This window comes from Urocitellus parryii, chromosome 8 (assembly GCF_045843805.1).
Source record: "Urocitellus parryii isolate mUroPar1 chromosome 8, mUroPar1.hap1, whole genome shotgun sequence".
In the NCBI taxonomy this organism is placed as follows: Eukaryota; Metazoa; Chordata; class Mammalia; order Rodentia; family Sciuridae; genus Urocitellus; species Urocitellus parryii.
The window spans coordinates 124,012,834-124,023,636 of NC_135538.1; the positions used below are offsets into that span (position 1 = coordinate 124,012,834).

At 34.5% G+C, this 10,803-nt stretch overlaps 1 pseudogene; it reads right to left on the reverse strand.

Moving 5' to 3' along the window:
• Positions 1-1,183: 1,183 nt before the first annotated feature.
• LOC144256479 (olfactory receptor 12D3-like) lies at positions 1,184-2,117 on the reverse strand (annotated as a pseudogene).
• Between the last annotated feature and the right edge of the window lie 8,686 nt (positions 2,118-10,803).

Genomic DNA, 10,803 nt, shown 5'->3' on the forward strand with positions numbered 1-10,803 from the left:
CAGTGGGCCAACATCATCATTTTATCAGAATCACATATGGTTGAAAAGTGTAGAAGAATTAAGATAGTTTAAGGATACAGGGGACTACACGTATGTGTACATAGGTGCATGTGTCTGTGTAAAAAGAGTGAAAGACTGTAATGAATTCTGATACCAAATGCTTGAAATTAGACCAAATTTCCCATGTTATGAGCACAGTCCTCTAAAAGACTGTCCTCATTCCAGGTATAAACTGTAGGTTTCAGGATCAGAAATGATTATCCTCACTCATGGATATGTGGCTACAAATTTGGAAGTCTCTATCAGACCCTCAAGTGAGTCATAGGACTGAAGAAAGTAATATACTTATGATTATAGTTTTATCAGAGGAAAGAATACACAAAGGTGAGACACACCAAGCAAGCTCTGTGAGGGTCCCAAACACACACCTTTGCCTTCTTAAGGTACATTACTCTTCTGGAACACTGGTGTTCAAAACTATGGACTATACTGCCATCCAAGAAGAGTGCCTGTATTTTAGTGTAAAGTTTATACTTAGGCTGTCTTACGTAGGCATAGTCGACTAATTTATTGACCATGTACCTAAAGTCAATCTCTATCCTCCCTCCTTGTCTCATGAAGGTCAGGATACTATCACCATGATTCAAAGCCCCAACTCTCCAATTTTATGGATAATCACTCAAGCATGGTCAGCCCCCATCCTAAGCTATTCTGGGACCTACCACAAATCATGACATGAGGATAAACAAGTATGATCCAGGTGGTTCATGAATAACCAAGACGCTTCAGCCACTTGGGAAATTCCTAGATTTTTAGAAGCTCTATACTAGAAACCAGAGACAAAGACCAGACAAGTTTTTCATTATACATCAGGTACCTACTCTCATCCTTCCCTTTTCATCCTACTTTATTTTAGTTCTCCATAGGTCTTAATTTCCCTGATATGGGGTACTTATGGGTTTGTTTATTATATTCTCCCAGCACACTGAAAGTTAACTTTTATGAGTTGTTGGAATTTGGTTTGTTTATTCCTATGTTTCTTGAACTTACTACACTGCATGATATAATACGTGCTCAAAATTCCTGAGAGAAAAACAGAAATCAAATAAACAATCATTTATTACAGTAAAGTCATGATAGTCTTAATGTAAAACAGATATAAGTCTCATTACTCCCCTAGGTGCTAATGGCAATCTTTAAAGAGCTTCCTCCCAAATATTTTCTTCAGAGCCAACATCACTTCCTTATTCCTAAGGGTGTATATCAGTGGATTCAGCACTGGGGTGACTGCACTGTATATGACAGCCACTGTCCGGTCCTCACTCATGGATGTGGCTGAAGCAGGAAGAATATATGTAAAACCCACAGGTCCATAAAAGAGACACACCACCATAAAATGGGAGGCACAAGAGGACAGAGCCTTATGGAGTATCCTGCAGGACCTGTTCTTCAACACAAGGAAGCCACTATGTAGGAGAGGAATATGAGGAAGAAAGCTCCCATGGATATGCTCCCTGTGACAACAGAAAGAAGCCACTGGTTGAGTTCTGTGTTACCACAGGCCAGTTCAGGAGGGGTTTCACATCACACAAGAAGTGGTTGATTTTCAGAGAATGGCAAAAGTCCAGGTGTGCAGTCATGACAGAATGCATCAGAGCATAGAAGAAGCTAATAAGCCAGGCCCCAGCTGACAATAGGACACACAGCTGGGGGTTCATGATGACAGTGTAGCGAAGTGGGTTGCAGATGGCCACAAAACGGTCAAAGGCCATCAGTGCCAGCAAGATGGCCTCAGTAATTCCCAGAAAGTGGAAGAAGTGTAGCTGAGTGATACAGCCTAGGAAAGATATGGCCCTGTGAGTGGAGAGCAGGTTCATAAGCACCTTGAGCAGTGTCACCGAAGAATAACAAATATCCAGACAAGAAAGGTTTCCCAAAAAGAAATACATAGGGGAGTGAAGTTTGGATTCCAAAATTACAATCATTAATATTGCTCCATTTCCAACCAAGTTGATCAGGTAAATAATTAAGAACATCACAAAGAAGACTGGCTGCAGCTCCTGAACACTGGTCAGGCTGAGTAAAAGAAATTCATCCACTGTAGTGACATTCTCCATCACTCTGGGGAGCAAATGAAAAAAATATTTACCTATTTTTTTTCTAATGCTTAATTTTAAACTGTGCAGCTTAAGTTAAGCAAGTTTACTATTTGGATTAATCTAGGGGTGAACTACAGTATCAGTAATGTTTAAGAATAGCAAAGGGATGGGATGTAGCTCAGTGGTAGAGCACTTACTTGCCTAGTATGCCAGAGATCCTGGCTTTCATCCCCAGCACTGGAAAAAAATAGTAAAGCTGGTTTACATAAAACACAATTAAGGAAGGTCAACATACCTAGTACATCCATAAAATGACATTAGACTAATACAAGCATCATATTATGAATAGATCAGGTATGGATAAAGGGAACTTTTTACATATATAGGACCTGACCATAATCTCATGTATAGCATTAGAATTAGAGTTTGGATAAGTTTTAAACATACAAAGGAAATAGCTATTCATTTTTTGATTGCAGGTTCTAGCAGTAATATAGCCATAATTTAATAGGAATTTCTCCACTTCTAAGGTGCAAAACTTTCACAGGAGATAGATACATCCTTTCTGACAACCTAAACCTTCAGTGAAGCTGAGGGACATAAAAGCCCACAAAATTCAAATATTCTCTAAGTAGAGGGGGGGAGAACAGCAAAATTTGCATCATTAGCCATAAGATTGCAGCATGACAGTGAGGTCATGGGTGTAGTAGAGGAAACCTCAAAATAGTGAGAAGTTCTAACAGTAGAAAAACTTTGAAAATGCCTCCAATTGTTTAACCTAGAAGAAAAGAGCCCCACAATTAATGGAATGTTCTGTTGGGGGTGGAGAGGAACTGGCAAGAATAAGAAAAGGAAAGGCATAAACACAGAAGGAAATGGAGAGAAAAGGCATGAAAAAACACAACACCAAAGGAAACTGCCATTTGTGAAAGAAAATAATCACCCATGACTCACAGGAAAAAGAAACTCTGGAACTAAGAAATTGGTTGTTCAAATTTAACAACAACAACAAAGGAGCAAGTCCAATCCACAATCATAATAAGTTTTACCATATCTCTATACTTGAATAACCAGCCAAAAGCCAGTAAGGATGTAAAAATCTGAACAACAGAATTTACATGTTTGATGAACACATGTAGAACAATGAATTCAACAAGAAAAGAATTCACATGATTGTCAAGCACACATTGAACAATATCAAACATAGGCTGTCTTAAAAAAGATAAATCTTCAAAAACTTGAAAAGAGGTCACTTCTGGTGGTCGCGAGGGCACCCTCCAGTGAGGAGGGCAGCAAGGGCGGGGGGCGGAGAGCGGCCTGGTGGCGCAGGCTGTGCGGATGGTGGGGTGGATTCCCAGCTGGGGGCCGCGTTCTTGGGGATAAAGGAAGTGGGGTGCGGTGGATCAGAGTGGTGTGAAGGAGCCCATAGTGGAGAGGCTGTGAGCCCTGTGCAGGCCCAGGCCCTCGAAGAGGGGGACAAAGGCCCCACCTTTGGGGAACTGTTAACAATGACCCTGGAGCTTGGAAAACCAGGTTCTGCCACCCTCGCCTGGAATTCTGGTGCAGGGAGCAAGCATTTTTGTTCAGCACCTGGACAGATCTATTGCATGTTTTCATAAAGTAATAAAATATCACTGAAATGTAAAAAGACACTGACTTCGCCAAAATTCCTCCCAGGGAGACCACTGTATTTCGCTGGAAGCCACTTCTTTGAAGCGCTGAGTAGAAGTGGAAACCACCTGCTTCCAAGGAAAAATTGGCTTGATTCGGAATGCCTACCTGACCAGAGCCAAACCTCTGATGAAAGAATGATGAAAGGCTGAGCTCTGCCTGCAATTAATGCCCTTCCTCACCTTAATCCTTGGCTTTTTCTTTAAATGAAGAAATAAACTTAAGAAATTTCAGATTAGAAGGGCCACAAATTAAAGTTGTCTGATTAGAAGCTAAGAAGTCTTCCAACCTCACTGTTTAAACAATATGCAGATGACTTACTGAAAACTGATTCAAGAATGCTAATATTTTCATCTGTGTTAGTGGAAGAACTGGCAAGCCCCTTCCCTTGATCATCATCAATCAGAATCTTCCCTTGATCATCATCAATCAGAATAAGGATTAAAATAAAAATAATGAAATGGAGTCTTTCAAAAAGCAAGCAAAAAAAAAAAGCTTGAAAAGATTATACCATTTAAACAATGTACTTTAAGTATGATGGAATTAGAAAATAATAATAAAAAGATATACATTTGACATATATCTTTTTAATATGGATGCTAACACACAAGAGGAGAGAATAGAAGTTTAGTGCATTAGATAAAGCAGAATGAAGGGAAGGCAGTAGAATGAATCTGACATAACATTCCTATATACAAATATGAATACAGTCAGTGAATCTCCCCATTCTGTGCATCCACAAGACTGGAATCCTAATTAAAATAAGAGATACTCCATGTTTGTATAAATATATCAAAATATACTGTACTGTATACTTTGAGCAAATAAAGTTTATAAAATTATCAGATTAAAAAATATATACATTTGAGGTGAATGATATACTAATTATTCTGATTTGATCATTATACAATGTATACATATATCAAAATATCAGAGTGTACCCCATAAACACACACAATTATCATGCACTAATTAAAAATGAAATAAAATTTAAAAGTCTATATTTTATTTCAAGAAGCTAAATAAAATGAATGAGTGAATACTAAAAATAAACATAAAAGTGCAATAGAAAAAATGCTACACAGCTAAAACAGTTATTTGAAAGTGATAAACTCAGTAAGATGAACATTGCCAAATTAAAAAGTAATATTATATACACTATCAGTGTCAAAAAATAAAAGGTATAATTACAAGAAATTTTTACCAATGAATTTAACAGTTTAGGTGAAATTTTGTGAATTATCTCAATCCAAAAATAATTTACAAAAAAAGAAAACTAGGTAAAAGAAACATTTGAATATTTTGATAACCTGTATAGAAAGCTGAAGTTGTTATTTAAAATCTTTCCAAAAAGGAAACACCAAGTCCAGATGTTGGTGGTAAATTCTAATAAATAGGGAAGAAACTATCACAATCTCTACAAATTCCTTCAAAGAAAGAAAAAGTGAGCCCTTCTCAATTTCCTCTACAAGGAAAGAATAACTGTGACTAACACTTGAGAAAGAATGTACTAGGAAGGAAAATTGCAGACTATTCTGATTCATGAACATAAATGCAAAAATCTTGAAATACATATATACATATGGAAATTAACAAATCCAATTCTGAAATATATATACATATGAACATTTATATAAATGTATATATGAATATATACTCTATATATATTAATAAAACAGAAACTATCACAATCAAAAGAAATATATTTCAGGATGCAAGACTAAATTAATATTCAAATATTAATAAAAACAATAGCCATATTAGAGAAAGAAAAGAACATCATAATTGCTACTACACTTCATAGGTTCAATTCCCAATCATGATTTAAAAAAAATAATTCCATGCAAACTAGTAAAACAAGAGGAATTACTTAATAAAGAGGAACTATAAAATCACTCAAATAAAAGATCAGATTCAATGTGTAAATATGAAAAGTTTCATATCAGGAATGAGACAAAAATTCATGTTACCATCACTTCAAATTCTGTACCAGAAGTTCCAGCCAATGCTATAAAGCAAGAAAAAAAATAATAAAAGACCTTAAATTATAAAATAAGAAATAAAACTATCATTTTTACACATGATATTCCCATATAATTGGAATTTTGCTACAATATATACATATTGAGCACTAATCAGTAATATTTTATATGCTACCAACAAAATAAAAATAAAATTTAAATGATATTTTAATAGCCTTAAAAACAACACATGCATAGGAATTAAACTACAGAAAGCTGTATAAGACCATTATATTGAAAACCATAAAACATCACTATTAAAAAATAAAGAATATTAAAAAAATAAGGATTGAGATCCAACATGGCGGCGGGCGCTGAGAGATCAATTCTGTGACCTCTTCAGCTGCATGGGCAAAAGGAGTCTTAAACCAATTGAATACTGTTTGCTCAGGATCACTTGGCAATGCTGGGCTGAAGTGGACCTGGGGCAAGCAGTTTGCGCCCCTCAGAACCCACACGGAGCCCGGAGCGGGTGAATTCACCCCATTCACAATATCCTAAAAAAAATAAAATACCTGGGAATCAACCTAACAAAAGAGGTGAAGGATTTATACAATGAAAACTACAGAACCCTAAAGAGAGAAATAGCATTAAAAAAAAACAAAACAAAAAAAAAACACATGCATAGGAATTAATCTACAGAAATCTGTATAAGAACATTATACAGAAAACTATAAAACATAACTCTGAAAAACTAAAGAGTATTAAAAAATAAGGATTATATAAAAGCAAGGAATAATTTTATATATTCATGAACAGATTGAAAGACACAAAATAATAATAACTTCAACTCTTCTAAAACTAATTTAGACAGTCAATGTAATTTCAATAAAAATTCCAGAACATTTAAAAAAATTTTTTTAAATGTTGATGGGCCTCTATTTTATTCATTTATTTATATGCAGTGCTGACCATCAAGCCAAGTGCCTCACACATGCTAGGCAAGCGCTCCATCACTGAGCCATAATACCAGCCCCTGGAATATTTTTTTAAAAAACAAAATTGGCAAGTAAATTCTAAAAGTTACATGGAAATTCAAAGGATAGAGAAGACCCAAAACAACCTTTTAGTAACAAAATAAAGCTGGGGACTCACACCATCAGATATCAAGATCAACATCTAAAATAGAGTTATAGTAAGTAGGACATTGTGGACCTTGTGCAGTGATTGACAAATAAACAAATGACAATATAATAGGAAGTCCAAAAGCAAATACACACACACACACACACACACACACACACACACACACAAATATTCATATAATTTTTTATGAAAACACTGCAGTGACAAAAAGATGTTCTTTTTCATAAACAGTGCTGGGTCAATCAGAGAGTCTTATTGAAACAATAGCTCTAATGAATATAATAGAACAAATGATCAGTGAAATATTAGTAAACAATGGAATGTATAAAATGAACTTATAGCTGGACACATTGACACATAACTGTAATTATAGCATTTAAGAGATTGAAGCAGAAGAATTGGTTGGGCCCAGGAGTTTTCAGATCAACGTGTGCAGCAAAGCAAAACCCTGTCTCAAAAGTGTAAAAAGAAACACACACACACACACACACACACACACACACAGGCCAATTGGAATTTATTTCAGTATACAGGGCTGTTTCAACATTTGAAAGTCAGTCATTGAAAACTATTATATGAGAAGAGAGTTAAAATTATATCAGTTGAGGCAGAAAATCTTTTGACAAATTCCAATACTCACTCATGATACAAAAATTTAAAAAATAACCTCTCAGCAAACTAGAAATAGAAGAAAATTATGTGAACGTGGCAAAAATCATCTATTAAAAATCCTCCAACTAAATGCCTTCTTCTAACATCAGGAATGGGGAAAGAATATGTTCTCTCGCCATTCATTTTTAACACAGATCTCAAAGTTTTAGGCAATGTAGCAAGGCAATAAAATATATATATACTGAAAATGAAGAAATAAAAAGGTACTTATTTTCATATTATATCTTTCTCTATATTGAAAACCCCAAGGAATTTACACTGAAATTCTTATAACTAATAACTGTGTTCAGAAACATAACAGGATCTGAGACAAATACAAAAAACTCAATCTCATTTTATATACTATGAACATGAATAAATTGATGTTTAAAATACAACTTAATTTAAAATCACTCAAAAAATTGAAATATTGGTGTAAATCTAATGACACAGGTACACAAGTTGCACCTAAAACTTCAAACCACCAATGAAAGAAATCAAAGATTTATGTCAAAAAAATAAAATGCTGTGTTCATGTATTGAAAGATTCAACATGGATTGAAGATGTCAATTCTTCCCAAATTGGGGTTCAGGTTTAATATAATTTCTATCAAAACTCCAGAAATATTTTTGTAAAGCTAGATAAGATTATGCTAAAATTCATGTGAAAAGAGAAAAGAAGTAAAATAATTTTGAAAAAGAATAAATTGAAAGAAATATTTTTACTCATTGTCAAAGATTATCATTTAGCTACAGTTATCAAGATTGCATGGTATTGACAAAGGGATGATCAATGGAGCAACCCATAAGTAGGTCCACACAAATACATTCAAGTTTTGAAAAACTATCAAATAATTCAACATTTGTCTTTTGAACAAATGGTGCCAAGGCAATTGGATATCAATAGAAAAAGAAAAACTTAAACTCAACTTAAATTTTACTTCATAAATAAAATGAATAAAAGTTAATCTTGGAATTATATTTAAATGCAAAGGAAAACATAAATTTCTTAAATAAGACAGAAGAAAATATTCAGGATCTAGAATTTGGTGAAGAATTCTTTAAGGCAAAAGCATGACCCATAAAGAGGAAATTTTAAACAATGACCTTACCAAACCCCCAAAATAATATTGCTCTGCAAAACACTCCACTAAAAGATTGGAAAGAGATAAGTTACAGACTGGGAGAAAATATTTCCAAACCACATATTCAATAGAATTCTCACAATTCAACAGTATAAAAACAAAAAGTCCAATAAACAATCAGTAAAACACAAAAATAGATATGAACAGAAAATGATATGCAGATAGCAAACTATCACATGTAAAGATGTCCATCCAATATCATTTTTCATTATCACAGTGCAAATTAAAATAATGGAAAGATATCACCACACATCTGTCAGAAAGACTAGAATAAAAAAACATAGTGACAACACCAAATGCTAGTAAGGATACATAGAAAGTGGATCACAAATTTAACATTAGCCAAGATGTAACATTACTAAATTAAATATGAACCTATCATGTAAACCAACAGATGTACATCTGGGCATTTTTCCTAGAAAAAAATGAAATCACATATTCCCAAGAAACCTGGGTTTATAGAATCTCTATTCATAATATTCAAAAGTTGGAAATAGTCCAAATATTATAACATAACATCTCTATTTGGAACACTTAATATCTTCTAATTGCATATGCTTACAAACCCTCCAGGATCTATCTGTGGCTTAGTTCTACAGTCTGACCTTTACTATTCCTCAGATTTGATCACCCTAGGTAGTTTTCAGTTCCACCAATGTACCACAGTGTTTTCCAACAGGCACTATGCTTGCCCCTTTTCTTGAACATCTTTTACTTCCCCTACTCTCTTCCATAAGATTCATTTGTCTGGTAATCATTGCATCTTACCTTAGCCACCTTCTCCTACTGTAACACTAGACTTTGTCATTATTAATAGTTCCAACCCTCCATCATCTCAATGTCAAGCATCCTACACTCTAACTGCCACTGACCGATTTCATCAATTACTCTTTCTAATATTTTAAGTTCGACAGTCTTCAGCCCCTAAATCCAGTAATCTTTTCTTCTCTCTTGCAGTCACATTCCTCCTTACTCACCTTAAATTCCAAGAGTCATCTGTATAGTCACTCCCTTGAATACATCCTTATATTCCTTGACCAACCTGTTTCATGTCCTCATCTGTAAAGTTCTAAACTACTTTCAACATATTGTGCATCTATACCTTGCAGATGAGCATATTGTAGGAAAACACATATATGTTCTTTTGGCTACCCCTGGCACCTAGCCATCCTGTCCTTGCACTTAAAACAGTGTCCAGCACATTCCAGGTGCTTTCTATATATTTACTGAATTAACTAATGTTTTACTACTGTTTTAATGTTTGTCAATTTTATGAGGTCAGATTAGCATTTTTTAAGCATTCCAATCTGTAATCTACATATGACATTGCCTTGAATGTGATGCATAACTCAAAACAAGGTTTCCCCACTCTAACAGAGCACATGACTATGTGAAAGTGAACTATGTACATTGTTTTTAGCCATTTAGGGACAGCGTTTCACAATTCATTTTTGGTATGTCCTCCTCCTGATGACATGAAATATAATTTTTAAAAAATATTTATTTTACTTATATGTGGACACAATATCTTTTATTTTATGTTTATGTGGTGCTGAGGATTGAACCCAAGCGCCTCATGCATGGGTAGGCAAGCACTGTACCTCTGAGCCACAACCCCAGCCCCATGAAATGTTATTAATCATTCATTAGCACTGGAAATAATATTAAAAATTTAATTATATGATGGGTGAATCAACCCAAAGGGAAGAAGCTACATTTAATGGACATGGATATAGGAGAATGTTCTAAATGGAACTAGGGTTTTTCAATATTTTTTTATCAGTGCATTGTAGTTACACATAATAATGGGTTTCATTCTGACATAATCATAGCAGAATATAACTTGCTCTATTTCAGACCCCAGTACATAATTTTTCCTTCCCTTCCTCCTTTTCTCTGTTACCCTTCTTCTATTCTATTGGTCTTCCTTCTATTTGTGTTTTTTTTTTTTTAGTTGGTTCTTTACAGATATACAGAAAGTCGGAATTTGGTCGATTTCATTCTACAGTTTCTCCCTTTGCCCATCCCTCATCCTTCGACTAAATCTTCCTTCTACTAAATGAAATAGTTTTAGAGGAATTAAGAGGATTAATTTCAGGAAACATATACATAGCAGAAAGACATTATAAC